Consider the following 22,928-nt stretch of genomic DNA (forward strand, 5'->3'; position numbering starts at 1 on the left):
TGGTCTTTTGTTTCTCCATTGTTAACTGCTCTGTAGTATTCTCAAGCAGTCAGCAAGGTGTCTGGCTGTCTGCAATATGAATGGCTGAGTGTTTCTTGCAAAAAATGGAATACACTACGTTGCTGGAATTGCATACAAAAAAATCTTTAGTGATATGGAAAAAGGCTTTGGGACCTTGGATGTCAGTTCTAGGAAAGATGAATTTATAGGGAGAACAATATCTCTCCTAGAACTGACATCCGAGGTCCCAGAGGCTTTCTCCATAACACTAAGGGTTTTTTCATGCATTTCCAACCATGTGATATATGGTGCACGTAGTATTTTGAACTATTTCACACTCAAAGTGACACCAGCAAACTCTGGATCAGAAAATCAGTTCCCCCTTCCCCCAATATTGTTTCAGAACTTTTGTTTCTAGCAATTATTTGCTTAGCAAAATGGAAAGTAGCATTTTGCAATGAAAGGGAAGGTCAGAGCTCAAATTCAGCTTGCCTTGACACTTGCTTTTCATCTAATACCTTTCTTTGTGTTCATTAGGGATATATGATCTGGGAAACTCTCTGGGAACTCTGGGAAACTAAATGGCAAGGAATCCATAGGTACAAACTAAACCAAACCTCTTTCAAGTTACATATTTTGTATAAGCTTCTTTTGCAGCCCACTCAATTGCAGCAATCCTTCTATCTGAATACTGCAAAGATGGCTCTCCAGGTCTGTCTCTCTTTCTTTTTTATAGCCAGCTGATCCCCTTCCTAAACACAGCTGAGCCAAACACAGACATCAGTAAGACAATGGAAGTTATGCCATCATGTCAATGGAGGCCTGGCTTAGTCCCTACAGTTCTGAAATAAGAACTTTCCCATCTCACAGATTCATAGATTCTAAGGCCAGAAGTGATCAGTGTGATCATCTAGTCTGTCCTCCTGTAAAACGGGGGCCAGAGAACTTCCCCAACATAATTCCAAGATAAAATCTTTTAGAAAAACATCCAATCTTGATTTACAAGTTGTCAGTGATGGAGAATCTGCCACAACCCTTGGTAAGTTGTTCCAATGATTAATTACTCTCACTGTTACAAATTTAAAGCCTTATTTTCAGTGTGAATTTGTCTACTTTCAACTTCCAGCCATTGGGTTGTGTTATACCTTTCTCTACTAGATTGAGGAGCTCATTATTAAATATTTATTCTTCATGTAAGTACTTATAGACTATAATCAAATTACCCCTTAACTTTCTCTTTGCTAAGATGAATAGGTTCAGCTCCTTGAATCACTTTAAGGAATGTTTTCGAAGCTTTAATTATTCTCATAGTTCTTTGAGGAATCCTTTCTGATTTATCAAGATCCTTCTTGAATTGTGAGCATCAGACCTGGACACAACATTACAGTAGTGGTTGCACGAGTGCCAAATACAGAGGTAAAATATCCCCTCTATTCCTACTCGAGATTCCCCTGTTTATGCATCCCAGGAGCACATTAGTTCTTTTGGCTACAGCATCACACTGGGTTTTCATATCAGCCTACCTTGTCCATATCACTTATACCAAACATAATATCCTCAAAATGATCCTGCTCTATTATTTTAACTCCTCCTTAGATACAGGTGTTCTACCAATTATGATATATATGTTTTTATATTCTTTTTTTGCACGTCCTCTGTCTCTATAAAAACAACGAGGAATCCACCTTAATTGAATTGGTTCGTTAGCACTGATCCCCCCACATGGTAAGGCAACTCCCATCTTTTCTTGTGCTGTGTATTTATACCTGCCTATATATTTTCCACTCCATGCATCTGATGAAGTGGGTTTTAGCCCACAAAAGCTTATGCCCAATAAATTTGTTAGTTCTAAGGTGCCACAAGGACTCTCCTTTTTGCTGAACTCTGTCTTTATGTTTCACTGAAAAGGCACTCCCCTTAAATATGTGTAGGTTAGGTACTGATACAAACTGAGGAAAGACCTTCAGTACTTGCTTATAGAGCCCTTAACAAGTCAAAAACTCTGATTCTATAATGCCATTCTTGGAGAGTACAACTTTTGAAGAATGTAATCTTGGAAATTACAGCAGTGCAGTAAGATGAAAGTGTCCACCCACTATTTTGACAAAAACAACACAAAACAAATCAGGGAAAAGGAAGAAAAAAAATCACCCATATTATTACAGTAGTTTGTAAGAGTGTGGGGACTACTGTTAGAAAAAATAGAAATAAAACTCAAAGGGTAATATGTGGTCCTACAAAGATTTTTTGGATTTTTGTTAAAGTATGTCCTAGCCCAGATTTTCCAGACAAACTGGTATCATCTTAGTGGCAGTTTTGGGATAAACCCATCAGCACCTTGTTTCGTGTCTAGAAGCATATAGCAAGCAAGGTAGAGCTTGGAATAGAGATGTTTTGTGATTGCCTTGCACATAACCATATTCTGCACTAACTGAAACATCAGATTGTCTGTTTGAGTAGCCCGCCAAAAGTGCATTAAAGTAGTTCAGTCTTTTCCTTTTTCTCACTGATTCCCCCATGCCCCTCCCCTATTGACCTTCTTTTGTCCTCTCAAGCTCTGTATTTCTTTCTTTCTTTTTTGAACCCTAAGGCCAGTTCATAACCCTCCTTCTGTGAGATGTTGTTCTTCCATGAAATCACATCAGTGGGTAATTACATTGAAACACAATGACACAAAACAATCACATATGGACACATCACAATGTAATATGAAGATCTAGTGCTCATTAACACTCTGTGGTCCTCTGCAAATGTAATAAGCAACAAAGTGGTTTTCTAGCTGTTGAAGTCTGACTACCTCCATCCTCAATAGAGGGTGCATGGGAATCAAACCTATTTTATGTATATGATAATGAGTGAATGTACAGTTTTAGATCAAATACCAAATTCATCTTTGGTGTACCTACTTCCAACTCACTTAAACCATGGTCCAATTTTATTCCTGATTGGTATAAGAATTTGATTTTCTTTGACCTCACACCTTCATGTTTCTTAGCAGTTTGGACAGTTTTGTGTTCATATGCACCTGCACATAACATAATAAACAAACAAACAAACAAAGTCTTCTCTCTTATACTGATGCAACTCCATTCACTTCAATGGTATTGCACTGGTGCAACTGAAAAGAGAAACTAGACAAGGATTCAAAGCTGCAGAATAGACTAGGATGTATATAGCCTTTTGTTTATACTTGCCTGTGTCCGTATATTTACTAGTTTCTGTAAAACTCATAAAAATGTACAGCATGCCAGTGAGTTATATATAGTGTCATTTTAACATAGTGCTTTTCACTTTGTATTCCTCCCCCTTCTTCCTATTTAGGTGGCAATCACGAGACTTGGATTCAAGATAAGAAAGAGATTTTATTGGCAGCAATGCCCAGTTATTAGCAGATTCCATGAGTAATTGCGTGGGCAACTTTCAAGCTGCTTGAGGGTCACACCCATGATTGGACTGCTGAAGAGATGTCTGAGCTACCTTCTCCTTCTGTCTGTCATCCCCTTTTAATTCATTTTTGATTCAGGGAAATGTATTTTATTTTGTCTAGTTGTGAATAAAAATAAATATACTCTCTCACTGAAATCAGAAACAAACAGGCCCTCATAAGACGATACAAGGAGAATATTTATGTATACTGCGGTGTATGTACTCCATGTACGAGTTTAGGTATGACCCCCTTCGATCCCTCAACACTTTTGTTCATCAGCAGTTGTTTTTTTCTCTTTGCATTTATGAAGGCATTTATATATTTTTCATGAGTAGAATTAGAAGTATTTTCTTAGTGAGAAGGCCTTACAATATGGTGTGGAAGCTGTAATTTGGAAAGGTCACAAACTTATATTTTGAAACACTAAATTTAAGTGGATGAAGCTCAATTTTCATCTCCAAAGTTTTCGTTTGCTGCTTTCAAAAATAATATTTGCATTTCCATTTTGGTGAAACAATCTTATTTCTTCCAGTAAAACAGACAGAGATAGCAAGCTAGATAAATGGCACTTCTACCTAACAAAAGAGGGACAATAAAAAATGTGATCTTTTGGACTGAATACAAAATCAAATCTAAAAAATATTGTTGTCAGGAGGCGGCTGCAGGTTGGTTGCTGTATTTGTGTTCTGAAATTGTCAGTTTTCAGGGCAGAACAATGGTTGTATTTGAAAAAGCAGAGGTCTCTGCCTGCGGCGCACGGTGGGTTTGAGTGATCTTAGTCGTTTTTGATACGTGATTTATAAATGGAAAACATCTTCAAAAGACTGGCCTGATGACAACACTGCATTCTGTGGTGCCCCATGGAAGGCCCAGGTACCGTAAAAGGAGGAGTCACACACAATGCCCTCCTTTGAGGAGAACATGTGCCCATCAGGAAAGTGATACTAGGGTGCTTAATCTTGGGGAAAGCATGGACATGTGGATGAGGGGAGGCTAAGGATATTGAAAGGAAACCGTACACACATTCCACCCACTGAGAGCAATAATAGAGAGGAGGGTGGGAGGAAAAGATGGGTAACCCTAGGTTCAAATATCATCCCTCTGATATCAATGGCAGTTTTGCCATTGACTACAATGTGAGCAGGATTTGGCTCCTAGTTTTCAAAGGCTACTTGTGACAAGGGAACTTTGGTAGAAGTCAGTGGTTCAATTTCCTCTCTTCCAGCTCCATCACATTCTTGGATGGGCAGATTCCGTGCTTCAAAATGACTTAGCCCTTTAGCCAAATCGTGAAGCACCTTCCCTATTGCCTTCTGGGGTAAATAAAAAATTGCAGAAAAAACAAACAAAATCTTTTCAACTCGTCACCCTCAGCACAAGCTTTCCTATATACTTTTGATCCTCCTCTGTGGCACAGGGTCTCAGCTTAGAACATAAGAATGGCGATACTGGGTCAGACCAAAGATCCATTCAGCCCAGTATCCTGTCTATCGACAGTGGCCAATGCCAGGTGCCTCAGGGGGAGTGAACCTAACAGGTAATGATCAAGTGATCTCTCTCCTGCTATCCGTCTCCACCCTCTGACAAACAGAGGCTAGGGACACCATTCCTTACCCATCCTGGCTAATTGCCATTAATGGACTTAACCTCCATGAATTTATCTAGTTCTCTTTTAAACCCTGCTATAGTCCTAGCCTTCACAACCTCCTCAGGCAAGGAGTTCCACAGGTTGTACAGGTTGACTGTGCGTTGGGTGAAGAAGAACTTCCTTTTATTTATTTTAAACCTATTACCTGGATATGAGTCAACAGTGCGCCCTTGTTGCCAAGAAGGCCAATGGCATTTTGGGATGTATAAGTAGGGGCATTGCCAGCAGATTGAGGGATGTGATCGTTCCCCTCTATTCGACACTGGTGAGGCCTCATCTGGAGTACTGTGTCCAGTTTTGGGCCCCACACTACAAGAAGGATGTGGAAAAATTGGAAAGAGTCCAGCGGAGGGCAAACAAAAATGATTAGGGGACTGGAACACATGACTTATGAGGAGAGGCTGAGGGAACTGGGATTGTTTAGTCTGCAGAAGAGAAGAATGAGGGGGGATTTGATAGCTGCTTTCAACTACCTGAGAGGTGGTTCCAGAGAGGATAGTTCTAGACTATTCTCAGTGGTAGAAGAGGACAGGACAAGGAGTAATGGTCTCAAGTTGCAGTGGGGGAGGTTTAGGTTGGATATTAGGAAAAACTTTTTCACTAGGAGGGTGGTGAAACACTGGAATGCGTTACCTAGGGAGGTGGTGGAATTTCCTTCCTTAGAAGTTTTTAAGGTCAGGCTTAACAAAGCCCTGGCTGGGATGATTTAATTGGGGATCGGTCCTGCTTTGAGCAGGGGGTTGGACTAGATGACCTCCTGAGGTCCCTTCCAACCCTGATATTCTATGATTCTATGATTCTACCCATTAATTTCATTTGGTGGCCCCTAGTTCTTACCTTATGGGAACAAGTAAATAACTTTTCCTTATTCACTTTCTCCACACCACTCATAATTTTATACACCTCTATCATATCCCCCTTTAGTCTCCTCTTTTCCAAGCTGAAAAGTCCTAGCCTCTTTAATCTCTCCTCACTTGGGGCCTGTTCCAAACCCCTAATCATTTTTGTTGCCCTATTCTGAGCCTTTTCTAATGTCAGTATATCTTTTTTGAGATGAGGGGACCACTTCTGTACACAGTATTCAAGATGTGGGCATACCATGGATTTATACAAGGGCAATAAGATATTCTCCATCTTATTCTCTATCCCCTTTTTAATGATTCCTAACATCCTGTTTGCTTTTTTGACCGCTGCTGCACACTGCATGGACGTCCTCAGAGAACTATCCATGATGACACTAAGATCTTTCTCCTGATTAGTTGTAGCTAAATTAGCCCCCATCATATTGTGTGTATAGTTGGGGTTATTTTTTCCAATGTGCATTACTTTATATTTATCTACATTAAATTTCATTTCCAATTTTGTTGCCCAATCACTTAGTTTTGTGAGATCCTTTTGAAGCTTACTCTCAATTTCACAGTTTCTCTAAGCAAAGAAACTCGGTCAGTCCCCCTCCTGACCCTGGGCATCCCCAAGTATCTTCTCAAATTGTTCAGTCTGTTTCCTAAGCCTTCTTTCTGGCCTACTGCAGACAGCCTTCTAGCACTTCCTGCCATTCATCTGGCTCTGCTATGAAGTGTGTTTCTACTCGCTATAGATCTCTCGTCCTTCTGAGTGTCTGAACAGGTTTTCTATTGTAGGAAGCACTTTGTCTGGTTTACTGTCATATGATACTTGACCCACCTGACCCAAACACCAGCCCAAACTCAAACTATCACCTGAGAGCTGGATAATTAGGCACTTAGGCACTGGTGTGGCTGAGTCCAATTTCCTTAAAGGACCAGCCAACCCTGTGACACTACTTCTGTGCTGAATGTACTTATATAAAATTATATGCATGTGTGGTATCCTTGTATGGTATCCAGTAATGACAGGTGAACTACAAAGTATCCTTGGTTTCAGCTGTATTTGAATACCAACTGGATAACATCAGACAAGCAGCACTTAAAATATAATAATCTTACATACAAATCTTGAAATAGTTTTAAAGGAGTGGCCTGCATACTTGCTATATGTAAGGATCATGGATATTCAATACTGTGATTGTTTCCATATTTAAATGTAATATTTTATTCATAGAAAATCTGCAATCTGTCAGTGGTGCAGGAAAGGATGAGCTGTTGTTTTGTAAGTTTTTCTTTTGGCAGCTATTAACAAAGTTTCCCAGCATATATTTGAGAATCAGGGAAGGTGATCATGCACATCTAGAGACTCTGCACTGCAAAAAATACAATGAAAGAAGAGAGAGAATAGGGAGACAAGAATGAGAGAGGGGGTAAAAAAACAAAGAAAGAACCCCATAAATATTCACTCAGTAATTCTTCTCGCTACCAATGAGAGGTGAGTGCTCCTGAATTCTGGGGTAGGCAAGGCAAAATGAGACCATACCTTCACCCATGGGATCTCCAGGCACAAGAAGAATATATTAAAATTTAAAAAGACATTGTCAAATACATAACACATTGGCATCCGCTCTTGCCTTCAATTTGTGTTGTGTACTATAGGCATAATCTTACTGCAGATCTGAAAATTCCACCAAATAGCACTCAATTCTTTTAAAGCTGGTTTTAATGCTGGCTCTAAATCTCACTAGCAGCTCCTGACAAGAGGGGCACGGAACCACATTAATTGTGCATCTAATGTGGGATACAAAAGATCAGACAATATGTGGGAATGTCCACTGAATGGAATGAAGATGAAATAGTGGCAAGCCTACCTATCTGTGTCTTAGTCCCTCTGTTAAAAGAAAAGGAGGACTTGTGGCACCTTAGAGACTAACAAATTTATTTGGGCGTAAGTTTATGCTCAAATAAATAAATTGGGTAGTCTCTAAGGTACCACAAATACTCCTTTTCTTTTTGCAGATACAGACTAACACGGCTGCTACTCTGAAACTTAGTCCCTCTGTTGTCAACCTGCATTCAAAGTTAAGCAGAATTAATGGAGATTCCCAAAATCTTATTTTCCTTTGGAAAAATATTAAATATCTAGAGCACAGGCGTATGTTTGCATTAAAAAAATCTTCTCTTGAAGTGTGTCTGTAAAATTGTACTTTATGGGTATTATATTGTATACATTTTATCTAGCCCAGACAATTAACTTATTTTAAAAACATTGTATTTCATACATAAAATAGAGTGTTAGCTATTTAATGAACCATGTGAAAATGTGAAATTTCTGCTTCTCTAACAATTAGCCCTTCCAATTGCCTATCTGAAAGGCAGGGAACAAGAACAGTCAAGAGAAAGGGTTAGTACTTTTGACTGAAATAGTCTTGAAAATGGATATTTCTATATTTAACTGGGTGGGAAAATAAACCAAATAGGAGATAGTGATCACACACAAGAATTGATTATGAAATAATGTATCTGACTGCCTGACAAGGCAAAAATTTCTATTACAAAACCATCACAGTAATGTGAATGCCAGTTTAGGCAGAGGGTAGGAGCTCATTGCAGAATTATTATTAATTTTTAAAAAGCAGCTGTGAAAAAAACATTTAATTCACTACAGTATCTGATGAAATTTGTCTCATCAGCAATAGTCTCACTGGAGATGTACCATCTTGTTTCAACATGCAAGCCTGGTGGGGGTACTAGGTCAACGTATATACTATTTCTGTATAATCTTTTCACTTAAAGCTGTATGCAATTACATTAATGTGACAAAATATACACAAATATATGGCTCCTACTGAAAATAAAGTAAAACAAGCACCTGAATTTGCATTTTGGAAGGGAAAGGTTCATACTGAGATCTGAGATATACCAGTGAAAATATGTAATGACTCAATTTACATTCTGAATTATTTCACTTGAATTAGTCTGGATTTTCATGGTGCATATCAGAATAGAATATGGCCCAAACACTTTTTAAAAAAATATTAAATTACATGTCAGCGTATTACAGTCCTCTGGAGTTACAAGTTCAAACTCTTTTGTTATCATTTTCACAACAGTGCAAATACTTGAGACAGTAAATTTCAATATGCAGTCATAGAATCGTAGGGTTAGAAAGGACCACAAGAGTCATCTAGTCTGCCAAGATGCAGGATTATTGCAGCTAAACCATCCAGTACAGATGGTTATCCAGCCTCCTTTTGAAAACCTCCATTGAAGGAGCTTCCACAACTTCCCTAGGTAATCATAACCACACTTATTAAGCATCACTTTATCTCAAATAAAAAATAATATATGATCATAGTAGGTTTTTTTCATTATTTCCTATAGCTTAAGAAGGATGAATAAAATAATTTACCACAGAAATGCCTATTTGTCCTATAATCCAAAGCCATATCAAATGTATAAAATTGTGAAACAAATAATAAGAGGAAACAAATCTACATGCACGCACCAAAGTATAAAAATGTCAAATAACCTTGGAATTCTTTGGAACAAATTATAAAATTAATGGGAATTGAATTTTATATATATGTGTGTGCATGCAAGTTCATCTACCAGTTAAATACCTATACCTACTATTAAAAAGATGTAATATATTGATATCTATTAAAGTTTGTGCATTCATTCATTTACCTACTAGTCCACTCGTCTACCTATAAATTGTCTAGTGGATACTGTGATACAGGAGGGCCAGGGAGCAGTGGGAGAATGGTAGAGGGGAAATATATAAGCCCTAGGCTAATTAAGGCATGGTTCACTGTAGACTAGGGAGGGTTACCACAGGTTAATTGGAGCACCTGTAATCACCTGCCAGGAAACTAATAAAAAAACTCTACTTCAGGCAGACGGGGTGTGTGAGGAAGGTCAGAGAGGACAGGAGTTTGGAGGTGTGTTGCTGACAAATGAAAGGGAAAGGTTCATATTGAGATCTGAGATATACCAGTGAAAATATCTAATGACTCAATTTACATTCTGAATTATTTCACTTGAATTAGTCTGGATTTTCATGGTGCATATCAGAATAGAATATGGCCCAAACACTTTTTAAAAAAAATATTAAATTACATGTCAGCGTATTACAGTCCTCTGGAGCTACAAGTTCAAACTCTTTTGAACTTGTAGGAAAGGAGACCCTGCTCCAGCAGCGCAGGGAGACTTCCTCCCACAGCGTCAAGGACTGAGGGTAACCCTACCCAAGGGGGAAGAGGGGAAGAAACCCACAGGGGTTGAGAGGGGCTGGGGCTCAGAGTGAGGAGCAAACCCTTCCCTGCTTCCTTCCTCTACCACCTTCCCGGGCCACTAACGGGGCCCTTGGCACCCCAAGAACAGGAGAAAGGGATGGTGTCCTAGGTATCCCCCACCCCCACCAAGAAAAGCGTGGGACCAACCATAACAATATCAGCCATTTTGCCACAATATTGACAGGCAAGTGAGAAGTTATTAACTTTTTGTGATCCCGACCCAGTCAGGTGAGTAGGGCCAGGGCCCCAATAATATCTGTGTCTCCATCACATCCTTCTAGAAAGTTCAGCATGGTTAATGTATTAATGTTTACAGCAGTGTAACATAGCTCCTAAAAGCATATCTTTCCGAGCCCCAGCATGGTATGTCACCAGAGTTAATAGTATGGCAAATAAGCAGCAAAACATACATGCCTCCCTTAAAATGAGGAGAAAACCATGTGATCAGAGGGATCCAAATCCCTGAGAGAATATACCAGGAAGATCTCCCATTTTTCTTATCTTAGGAAAACAGATTTTAACACAAATTGTTAAGCTTCAAATATAAAAATTCCTCAGAGCCCCCATGCAAAGTGTAATCTAGAATCTGTGGGTGACATCATAAATCAAATGTAATGAAAATTACAAATACAGGTAGACAGAGCTGTGCAGATTTACATCAGCTGAAGATCTGGTCCGTACAATTCATGTGTTCACAGTTAAAGGTATTCTTTTTCTCAGGTGACATTCAAGCTACGTTTTCCTTTTATTCTCTCACCTGGAACATGTCACCTCCACACAAACCTCTATAGGCACTTTCACCTGAGGCTGGCCTGTATGAAGATGGATATTCATACTTGGCAAGCAACTCCAGCTCCTTTCAGAAATAGTCCCAGCTTCTTTGTAAATGTCAGAAGAGGCCCACAAAACCAAACAGTTGCCAAACCCAGAATGTCTGCATGAATGTCACAATGATGCACGCTACATGCAGACTGTATGTGTAGATTGTGTACGTGTCAAATTTTGACAGGTTTACCTTAAAGAAATGCTGTGTTTTAGAAACAGTTACCTGCGGCCGAGGATGAAATCATATTCGTGCTTTGCATGGGTCAGTAGTTACTGGAGTTTGCTGCCAGTGGGAAGAATAAAAGCATGTTGCCTCACCTCTACTTCACTGTGCATTTCAATGTCTCTAATCACACAACTCTCTGATTATCCTTGTTTTAACCACATATACTTCAATAATCAACTCTCTATTTTATTTCAAGATACTGTTGCGTATTTATTGTTGTTGCTATTTACATTTACTTTGGTGATAATGGTTAATTTCATACCTATCAAGAGAGATCTTGGCTGGTGTTCATCATGTTTCCATGGCAGCAAGTTATTATTTCCAGGGGAATAAAGGACCTGCTCTCTCACTCACTATCGTGGATGTGGGTATACAATTAACCTCTGCCACCTGTGAATCAGTTAAATTTGTGAATTTTCAGACAGCAATATATAGCTATAAAAGACGGGTTTTCTCCTGAAACCCTTACTTATTCATGGAGCCTTACTGACATCAATATCACATGAGCAACACCTCCTCATAGGTGTCAAGAAGATAGGTTTGTGCCCATTTCTAAATATCTCCCTCTCGTGTTAACTGAATCCAGTAAAATTTAAAAAAAGTTATTACAGTCCCAGTTCTTTACTGGGAATAACATTTTTTGTGTCCCAGCTTTCTCCTCTCTCTTTAGGTCACATGATTGCAAATTATTATTTCATTTCAGAACTCAAGTTGACACCAGCAAAAAGAAAAGCTGCCAAGTAGGGACATTTTAAATGAGTTATCTCAACCACTCCAGTTCCTCCGCATATAGGAACACATTGTATTTTGAGAACGGCTGTTTGACTCACTCCGTTCTCAGTTGCACTGACCCCTCCGTTCTGGGTGTACCACCTCCAGAAATACTAATTCAGCAATAGCCTATCAGCCATTTTTGCAGTTCTTATACATCCTTTCTGCAAAACCGCTTTTCAGAGATGTAGCCACTGGAAACAACTCTTCTTTGTCTGCAGGCATGGGGTCAATATATACTGTATATCAAGTATTTTTAAAGGGTTTTATCATTCATGTAGAAGAATTGTATGAATGGTGTACACAATCATGTACAATGAAAGTTACATTTAACTCTTGAGGTAATTATATTCATTAATGAGCAAATGCTGCCTTAAAATATGCATACAGGTTGCCCATTTACTTTGCTGGAAGTTATGCACACATTTATTAGGCAGTTGACCTAATAGCATCATTTAATTTCTTCACCATGGGGAAATTATTTTAACAAAGGTAGATATTGAAAAGCATAACATTCTTACCTCTAAATGATGGCTAAGAGATTAGCCTCCAACAAACCTTTCAACATTTTTTTAAAAAATGTAAGAAACTTATTGTTTCCCCACTTTAAATTGGTGAAGTTTTTAAATAAACAGAACAGTAAATGAAAATGTCACCAAAATGCCCCCCCCCCAATATGTGATACAATATGACGTTTTCATCTGGTTCTGTCAGGTCACATCATATTTTGTCACATCACAGGATATGTTTAACCTAATGCAATGTGATATATGTGCAATGTCTATATAAAAAATTTAAAGGGATACCTTTAAAAAAAATAAACCTGAATGCTGGATCTGCTACAGATTACAAATATACTTCTGCTTTCTGATGATAGACAGGTGCCTTTATGTTCTCAGAGTCTGAACCTGAGTCAGTAGCAGGTACTTCATCCCCAGCTACTTGCAAATAATAATAATAACAATAATAAAAAGAGTGGACAATTTCATTGAAATGCCACTTACTTTTTTCTTGTAATGGGTCTTGACAAGAAAATGTTCATGCTGTGTGACTTTGAAAATGCCCTTTTCTGGCAGCCAGCCTTTCTGCCAGCACTACTGTTTGCTGGCATTAAATAACAGGAACAAGGGCCAATTTAAAGTCCAGGAATAAACCGATTTGTGATGCACAGACTCCCCATGAAGCAATTATTCCCTTGGATGGGCAAATTGCCTTTATTATTCCATAAATTTTGCACAACTTAAATATTCAGTTGCTGATGTACATTACTTGTACGGTAATAACATATTTAGTACAGTTGTCTCAAAAAGACAAGTAGTACATTACTGCTTTAGCTTGTTTAGTGTGACATTCCAGGGGGTAGGAAGTGTGGGTAGAGCAGGACTGTAGTATGCCTTGTGGAGATGAATTGGACAGGTTTAAAACAGAGCTTTCTGTTGTCTTTGAAGGTATATGAAGGTCCAAGGCAGAGAATAGATAGTTTATTCTTCTACTGTTCAAAACATGGAGCTGCCCTCTCTTTTCCCAGTATTTTGAGGTGTGTTCATATTTTCTACAGTCCCCTATAGTTGATTCTCCGCAGAATTTTTGGGTAGCCTCAGGGCCTCGCTGTCATATGCAGCTTCTGTAAGTGTAGTAATAATTCTTGCTATCTCTGCAGTAAGTCTCACTCTCTTGCCTTTCTCAGTTTGAGAGCAATAGGAGGCAAGGAAAATAGAAGCAGAAAAAGACAGCAAGCCCTTTACGTTCTATAAAGTGTGCGGTATTATTGTCTGAAAAGTACTTCCGCAAAAAATGATTCACAATTATTTTGTTTTCAAATTTGTTCCATTGATACATCCAAGGAGATTTTTTTCCTGCTGCAAACAGCTGTAGGTTTCTAAAGTTGGACATCCCTAAAATTGAGACACCTGAAACAAAAGGCCAGTTTTGAAAACCTGGCCCACTATTAACAACAGAGAGTTTATAAGGAAAGGGATGCCCACTCTCTGAGGTTAGATTACAAAAAGATTATGGCCTGGACCTGGACCATTTAAGTCAATCAGAGTCTTGCTATTATTTCAGTGAGAGCAATATCAATCCAGTGAGAATGGAACAGATATTAGTAACTGGACATTAACTTTACTTTTTGGTTATTTTACCTTTGGGATTATATTTTAAACCATATTTTCTCATCTATGACAGTAGGATGGGCAGCTGAAAAAGATGCAGTGAAATAGAAATGCAGCTATTTATAGCAAGTGTCTTAGTTATTCTGGTAGAATAAAATAGAGAATTCCCTCTCACAGCTATGCTAGATTCTACAGGCATACTTGTTAATCAGAAGGAGGGAAAGAGAAATAGACAGACAAATGAGCTGGTCTGTCTGCCAATTCCTTCCTGAATCCTTTAAAAGGACACTTAAAAGTAATCTGCTTCCTAGGTAACAGTATTCCATTCCATTCCATCATTTTCTCTATAGGTATAGAGAGAACATATTAAAAGGATGAAATGTAAAATTGTTGTTCTGATCAGCTGTGGCTGATAAAGTTTCCTTGGCACTTTTTTGAAAGTGTAGGAGTGCTTAGCCCCAGATTCCTGGCCAGATTCCACCTGGGTAATTACTGGAGCTGGACAGAGAACAGTAATTCCATTTTGTAGAGGACTCTGATTTTTGGAAATTTGTTTTTGTTCCATTTGGAAATAAATAATAAATAATAATAATAATAATTTTTAAAAATCATTACAAATTTGAAATGTTTTGTTTCAATCATTTTGAAACAAAGTTCTGCCGGATGGGCTGATGGAGTTCAGAAGCCCAGAAGCCAAGGAGCTTTGTCTGAGTAGGAACCTCAGTGCTTATTAAAGCATGGGAGCTTGTGTTTTTGACATAACACTGCCTGATTTTCAACCTTTAAAATTAGAATGCTTGCTCTGTGCCAGCACTGACCACCCCCCGTCCACAACATGCATCTCTTAGGGCAATAAATGTAGCTTCTCCCAAGCCCTCTTTGTGGCCTTTGGACTATTCTGTTGGTTAGTACCATATGATTGCTCTATCTCATGTCAAAGGTCTCTCCTTTGCTCCCCAGGATGTGCAGACAGCAGTTGTATCCTCCCCAATTTAGCAGACCAACCTTACTTGTAGTTAAACAGAACACTTTTTATTTAAAAAGGAGGAGAAACAGAGAAAAATAAAGACAAGAATTCTCCCTCTCTCTCTCTCCTAAAGCACTGTCTGAGGAAGCAGAACTACTATGGGTCACCACGAAACATAAGGTACAATGGTTAAAGTTTGAGAGTTTTATTTTTACACGGTGGTAAGTATCTCAGTTTACAGCTGCTTCATTTTGCAGACAGTCTCTCTGGTGTTTGCCCAAAAAGTCTGTGTTGTTGCCCATCATAGAGGATACATCCTTGGTGTACAGACTACCTCATAATTGTTCATTTTGGGGGTCTTTTTGTATGCCACCCACCCCGCAGATACACCTGGTTCTGGGAAATGCCAGAGACAGGGTACTGGAATGGAATAACCTACTGAACGTAGGTAGGCTTGGCTACACCTTTTCACAGGTGTAGGAAATTATGTGTGGTCAGACAATCAGTGGGGATCAGAAAATAATTATCTCATGACAGTAGACATGGAAATTTAAAAAGTTAGACCATAACCATTAAAACACAAAAAACTGTCAAGATCACATCAAAATATGCAAAGTAAATATCCTGATATCAAACAAATCAAACCAAACAAAAAAACAAAAACTTCTCTCACAGAATTTTTCCGATTTTGCCTGTCTATACATATGATTATTAATATTGGAAATGTTGATTCTTCAGTCTGTGTGAAATTGACATTTACGAATATTTTCCGATCATCATCGAGTCTGTACATAGTCAAGTGTGGCTTTTTGTCCTATCTCAAATATAACACAAGTATCCATTAAGGCCAGTGGACACTGAAGCCAAGACATTTCCTGGGGTTTAGTGACCAGGGGAGGGGTAGATAACCCAAGTCCCATTCAAAAAGTACAATTAAACTTAGGGCTACTCTACACTAGAAGTGCTACAGCAGTGCAGCTGTACCACATCTGGTGAAGACGCTCCATGCTGACAGAAAGAGCTTTCTCATCAACATAATTACTCCACCTCCGCGAGAGGTGGAAGCTATGTTGGCAGGAGAATGTCCCCTGCTGACATAGCACTGATATGGCCAGCGCTTGGGTCTCTGTAACTTGTGTTGCTCTTGGGGTGGGGGGACTTTTTCACACCCTGAGTGACATAATATCGACGTAAGATAGTGTAGATCTTCCCTTAGCCTTCCATGACATTAAACCTAGGGAAATGTCTTTAATGAAGTTGTTATTGCTATTATAATTTGAAAATAAACCAATGTGTAAATTGTTAGAGACAATATAATCAATAACATATTGTATATCCTGCCCCGCCCTCCACCCCCTTTTTTAAAAATCAGTGTTGATACACAAGGGGAAAAATAAAACAGCAGCAAGAAATCAAATATAGCACTAAACATCATTACTCCTGTTCTTAATTATGCTGGCATGTACCTGTTTGGTTATTTGCTATATGATGAAGTGGTCAACGTAATGAGGTTTACAAACCCTGTACTGGGCATAGGCAGATGGGAGACTAGGGTCTTCCCTGCTTACAAGCAATCAGGCAGACCGCACCCCCATACAGCTGCCAGACATGGAAGTATGCATCCAAAGCTGTGACCAATAAAGACATTGCATCCAGTTATAAAGGGGGGGAGGGGATATAGAGATGGAAAAGGGAGGCAAAAAGGTCTGGGATAGCAGAGAGGCAACAGCCCCATGCCAGGCTGCCTCTGAGAAACTGACAAGGAGACCAAAGGAGATGGAAGCTGTGGAATTTAAGGGCTGGTTCAACTGAAATTAAGAGTTTATAGACTTGTCTAATTGTAGATTAATTGAAGGAGGCCATTTAGGAAAAAGCTAGGACTCCTAGAGACTCCATCAAGAGCATCTGACAGTCAGCCATGTTAACATTGTTATAAGTGAAATAATTTGGAAGGATGTTTTCCTAATGCTAAGTAATTCAAAAACAATTTTTTTTAAAACATACTTTATTCTTCTATTAATTGAAGTGAACTAATAAGATACCTCCCAGTTTTATCTTTAATGCTAAGCAAAGACAATGCTTGATAAGATCATCTCTCATCGATTCCATTTCTTTCTAATGAAGAGATGGTAAATCATATTTTTAACCAATTTTACCTATTTGTCTTGTGTCATAACCGTGTGATTCTCATCAATATAAACTTCTTTGGTTCTTTCACCAGTGCTACAGAGACAAAGAAGATGTGTTTATCTTGAGTGGATATTCAGGGTAAAGTCACGATACTGTTGATATTTATAGACCTAATCCTGCATTCTTATTGACTAAATACCCATCAACATACTACTGATTTCAATGGACAATAACCTGTCTGAGTAAAGACTGCAGGATTAGATCCTCTGACATGACATGTGAGACTGATGTTTTAATGGCAAGTAGGCAGACTAGGTGCAATTTGAGCTATGCCAAATAGAATGACAATCTCCAGTAGGTTCAGCCCTTGTAATAATATCAAATGAGGAAAGGAATCTAAGCTAACAATGGCCTTAGCTACCAAATGCATTGAGATTCAAACCAAATCCTTCAGGGTTAGATTGCAATATCATAAATACTTTACACAGAGTGTAGTTAACCTGAGGAACTAGCTGCCACAAGACATTGAGGTCAAGAGCAAATATACAAAAAAAGGATATGAACACTGAACTTCCAGAGTTCAATAGAGTTTTAAAAAATAGGGCTACACACCTTCATTCTTCAACATAAACTAATTGCCAGATAAAAGGGCTTAAGAGGGTACATCCTCTATTGATGTATCCAGAATTGCTCATTCAGGGCGTGGTGGAGTGGGGAGGAGTTGTACACATACACCCCAGATATATCTGGTTCTGGACAATGCCAGAGACAGGCTACTGGAATGGAAGGACAACTTATGTGACCCATATTCAATTAAGAATAATGGTATCTTAAATTGCAGAGAGTCCATGACACAATAGTGTGTTAACAAAAAGATCTTGAGGCTTGAAATAATGTTAATTGTATAAGGGAGGGGATAAAAGGGACAATGCACTCACATTGCTCCTAAGGCTCTTTAAGAGGAAGTTATGGCCATTTTGTATGCCAAAGCTGAACAGTAGGCTGGAAGGACTATTGAAAGTAACTTTGAATGACTTTTTGAATAAGTGCACTGTAATCTCTGACTGGCAACACAGAGTTGCTGATGAGACAACATTACTGGGGATTTGTTAGGAGGATCTGATTCTACGCGGGGCGGATGGCATCTGAAATCAGTGCTCATTATTTTAGAAACAATATTCAGCTAAAATACCTAGCACACAACCCAAAACCTCCCCAGGTGCCAAAACTTCCATCTGCCAAAACTTCCAGCTTCTCCCTCAATTAATTCTCTTGTGCAATTATGTATTGTCTATATGAAGATGTCAGCTATTCAAGCTGAACAAATTAGGGGTAGAGTAGAATAAATTGCATTTACTAGCAAAAAAAAGAGGACATAGTAGGAATGCCTATTTTTCATATTAAATAGAACCAAAACATCTGGCTGAATTTTCATAAAGCTGCCACAGCATTTCCCATTTGCCACAGACACCAGAGGACCTTGCAACAGAATTTAGGACCAGCTACCTGTGAAGTACACCACCCTTGAGTATACATCTCAGACTTATGCAGATTAATTAGATTTGTCTGTATACAACTATCATCTGGAACTATAATGCATGGGACAGATTAGAAATAACACGATAGAGTCGAAAATTATTTACAAAATCAGATGAAAAGAAAATTATGAAGTTCCAGCCAGTGGATGAAAGGACTATTTGTTGTAGATAGGAATCTGGCAGAGAGTTTGTAGAGAAGAAAAAGATGAGTCATTCTACAGCTGGAAGCCTTCCAAAGTGAGATTGTTGGGCATTTTCAATACCCAATTTGGAATATTGTTTGCCTTAATCTTTTTTAGAAAAAAATACTTCAGAGATAGGGTAAACTAAAAGTTACAATATGACTTTTAGAAACAGTGAGCAAAATGAATCCCACTTAGTTATATGTAGCAGATCTTTTACCCATCTGTTTGTCTGGAAACCAAAGTCTCAGAGGCCAACAAGCTAAGGAGATGGGGAAAGAATTACAGATGCAGGGCCACACCACTAAAGTCACACCACTGAATTTGAGGGATTTGAAACCAGAGATGAATTTAGCCCATGAAGTTCAAAACTGAAAAAGAACAAAGAATGTGAAGTTTCTTAATAAATATAAAAGTTTTCTGGTATGAGATGGATGAGGAATGAGTGAGCCCACACAAATTTTGGCCTGGTCTACTTAAAATTTAGACTGGGCCAAACTTAAACATTTAGATTGACATGGGTATGTCACTCAGAAGTGTGAAAAATCAATAACCCCAAACAATGTAGCTATGCTGACCTAACTCCCAGTGTAGACACAACTAAGCCAACAGAAGAATGCTTATGTGGACCTAGCTACCATTGCTCACAAAAGTGGTGTTCCTACACTAATGGAAAAAGCCCATCAATCAGTGTAGGCTGAGGTTACACTTTGGGGTTATGCTAGTATATTTACAGCACTGGAGCTATGGTGGTATAGTCCCATAGCGTACCTATGGCGTTTGCTTCAGGAAGTGATTTAAATTGAATAAAAAGACTGAAAAAGACTCGAAGAAAGCCAAAGAGATAAACAGCATTGAGGGGGAGGGGGAGGAGAACATCCTGCTATCAGGATACACCTACGGTTATATTTACACTACAGAGCCTATGCCATCATAGCTATGCCAGCACAGTCCCCCTAGTGTAGATGCAACCTACATTGACAGAAGGTCTTTTTCTGTTGGTGCAGGAAAACCACCTCCCCATATGTGGATAGCTATGGCTTTGTTCACACTGGAGATTTTGTCCACATAGCTATGCTGCTCAGAGATGTGTTTTTTCACACCCCAGACCCCACATTGCTATGTAGTTACAACTTGTATATGTAACCCAATTCTATGACTTCCATTGCTGGCAAGCTATGCTTGGGTCTTAGCAATGAAAGTGTGAGAACACAGCCAAGTATGTAAGGTGTAGTCTGTACTTAAAATGTAGGTTGACATAGCTACATTGTGTAAATAATCTACACCCTTGACTTTTGTAGCTATTTCAACATACCCCCTCCCCCCCAGTGTAGACATAGCTATGTCAGTGGGAGAATGTTTCCATCAGCCTAGCTACCATTGTTTGGAAAGATGGTGTTTTTACATGGAAGGAAAATCCCCTTTCATTAGTTTAGGCTATGTCTGTACTACAGGGTTATGCCAACATAGCTTTGCCGGTACAGTCTCTGTAGTGTAGATGTACACTACGTATTGTTATACTGGATCAGACTTTTGTCTTATTTAATCCAATATTCTGTTTCTGATGCTAGCCAGTACCAGCTGCTTCAGAGTAAGGTCCAATAACACTTTGTGGTTTTCAGATAAAGATTTATAGAATAATTTGTCCACAAATTAGAGGTTGCCTTGCATAGCTAGTGCCTGGTTTAAATGCAGAAGTGGAATAGGCTGAAAAAATGGGGATGGAACTGGGGAAATCAACAGAAGATATCAATTAAATTAAAATTCATTTTCCAGTGAATTTGCAGGAGAAAATTTTGACTTTGTTGATTCTAATATAGCAAGAATTTCCTAGACATGCCATCTACATGAAGGAGCATTAGAAAGAAATAAGGAAGGAGTCTTGCTATTTAGCTCACAAGCTGAGTTGAGGAACTAAATGGACAAAAGACCTCAAAAAGCATTTTAAGGAATAAGAAATGACCCTAGAAAGGAAAGAACAGTGAATTTGATACAGACAAGAACAGACATGTGGACTCATAGGGATGTGGAGGAAGTTGAACATATGTAAGTAGAACTTAAAGGTACAGGAAAAGCTTTGTTATCCAGCATATTGCGGGGATGGGTGGTGCCAGTTAGTCAAAAATTCCAGTTAATTAAGAGAGATACTTACCAATGGAATACCGGTTTTCAAAGAATTGGAATACAATAAAATGAATCAAGTATAAAATAGTATACAGGTACTCACCAATCCAGTACTAGTACTGCCCTGCAGAGTGGTTGGTTTCTTGAAGCACTTAGGTGTATACAGGTAAAGTTTTCTATATAGTAGGTTATCTTATGACACTACATATCACCATGGGCAGTGCATGCATAGACCCGATCCCTAAAAAAATACACTTAACACCAAAACTATATTGATCATTTAATCTTTCTTTGATGATTCAGAAGGCACTTCAGGATCTTGCAGTGCCTCAGGGTCATCATTATCAACATCAATTATCACAGAAAATGTAGAAGGTGTAGGAGATAAGGTCATTACAGATTCAGCCCAATGACAGACCCTGGAAGCTGCTTTTTTGAATAAATCCCTGATATTAGCTTGCTTACTTCTCGTCTGCCTCTTTTGCATAAAAGTAGAGTGCAGAATGTGCGATTGCATAGCCTTCTGGTCAGTATACTGGTCCCGGTTACTAGATTGAAGATTTGTATTGGGATTTATTAGAAATGCTGGTTAATAGAGCTTTGTGGTAAAGTGGTGGATAATACAGCTTTTACTGTATTATATTAGTGCTATCAACAAAAAAGCCCTTTTATATTTTCTATATTATTAAAGTTGGAAATAACTATTATTTATTTCACTATAATAGAAGACACATAAGAATATATGGGTATGCTGGGAATTCCCCAAAAGTGGGATTATGAGGGTAAGAGAACCAGAATTATTTTAGAAAAGCACATGGTTGCACTGACCAATCAAATACAGTAATACGATTTTGAGAAACAGAGGGATGATTTATGGACGTCAAAGAATGCATATGACTACTGTCACATTTGAGTGGATATGTGTATTATTTCTGCTTATATGTCTTGTTCTTTAAAGAAAAGCAAGCAACTCCAATATTTGTTTGATTTTTGCAAGGTAAAGACTGTATTGAGAGACAAATACATGTTAAAGGAGAATGTATAAATAGAATCCAAAATTAATAAATATCTGCTAAGAAAAACTGGAGTTCCAGCTTTTCTGTGACAAAGTGAGTAGATCTTACCTAGAGCTGCTCAGAAAACAGAAATCATATTTTTTCAAACATTGTTTCATTTAACATTCAAAATGAACTATTGTAGCCTTACCATATTTCCATCAGCAGCCATCTTGCAGAACAGAGAGTATTGTATCCTGTCTGCTTCCCCTCTCTGGCCTCTGTCCAGGCCACAGTCCCACTTTCTGCACGTTATAGCTGTTGCTTATTCTCCCTCTAGTATGAAAACATCTCTGTTGCTGTTTCAATTTGTATCCCAGTGGTCTGTTTTTCACAGGTGGTGAGTGTCCATAGATCCAATTGCCTGATAATAAATAAATTGCCAGAGTGAGAAGTAGAAAAGAGGAGTGAGCTCATAGGATTTCTGCAAAAGAGTGGGAGGAAATGAATAAAAGAAGGTAAGAAAGGAGGAAGAGAGTAATTCAAGGAGGTGGAAGAAAGGAAATAAGGGAGATAGTTACCATACCAGGTGGAGAGGAGTGGAATTAAGGAAAGGATTACGTGTTATTTATGTAGAGTTATGGGTTTACAGAATGCTGGTGTCCATATTGATGCAAAACCTGGCTTCTGCTAAGACTGATAATAACACACTGATAATTTCTTTATCATCAGTGTATTGTGATGTGAATTTTTGGGACTCTAGGAAACCAAAAACTCAGCACACACAGGCCAATGAACATCTGTCAAGTGGTAGAGACTTCTGATCTCTAACGTGGGCCAA

At 38.6% G+C, this 22,928-nt stretch overlaps 1 long non-coding RNA gene across 1 annotated transcript in view; it reads right to left on the bottom strand.

Moving 5' to 3' along the window:
• Positions 1 to 22,388, bottom strand: part of LOC140903466 (uncharacterized) — a 46,977-nt gene extending 24,589 nt beyond the window's left edge. The window contains exon 1 of the long non-coding RNA XR_012156255.1: positions 22,299 to 22,388. This is a non-coding gene — a long non-coding RNA (uncharacterized lncRNA). The remainder of the gene's footprint in view (positions 1 to 22,298) is intronic.
• Between the last annotated feature and the right edge of the window lie 540 nt (positions 22,389 to 22,928).

Source organism: Lepidochelys kempii, chromosome 1 (genome assembly GCF_965140265.1).
Source record: "Lepidochelys kempii isolate rLepKem1 chromosome 1, rLepKem1.hap2, whole genome shotgun sequence".
NCBI classification, from domain to species: Eukaryota; Metazoa; Chordata; order Testudines; family Cheloniidae; genus Lepidochelys; species Lepidochelys kempii.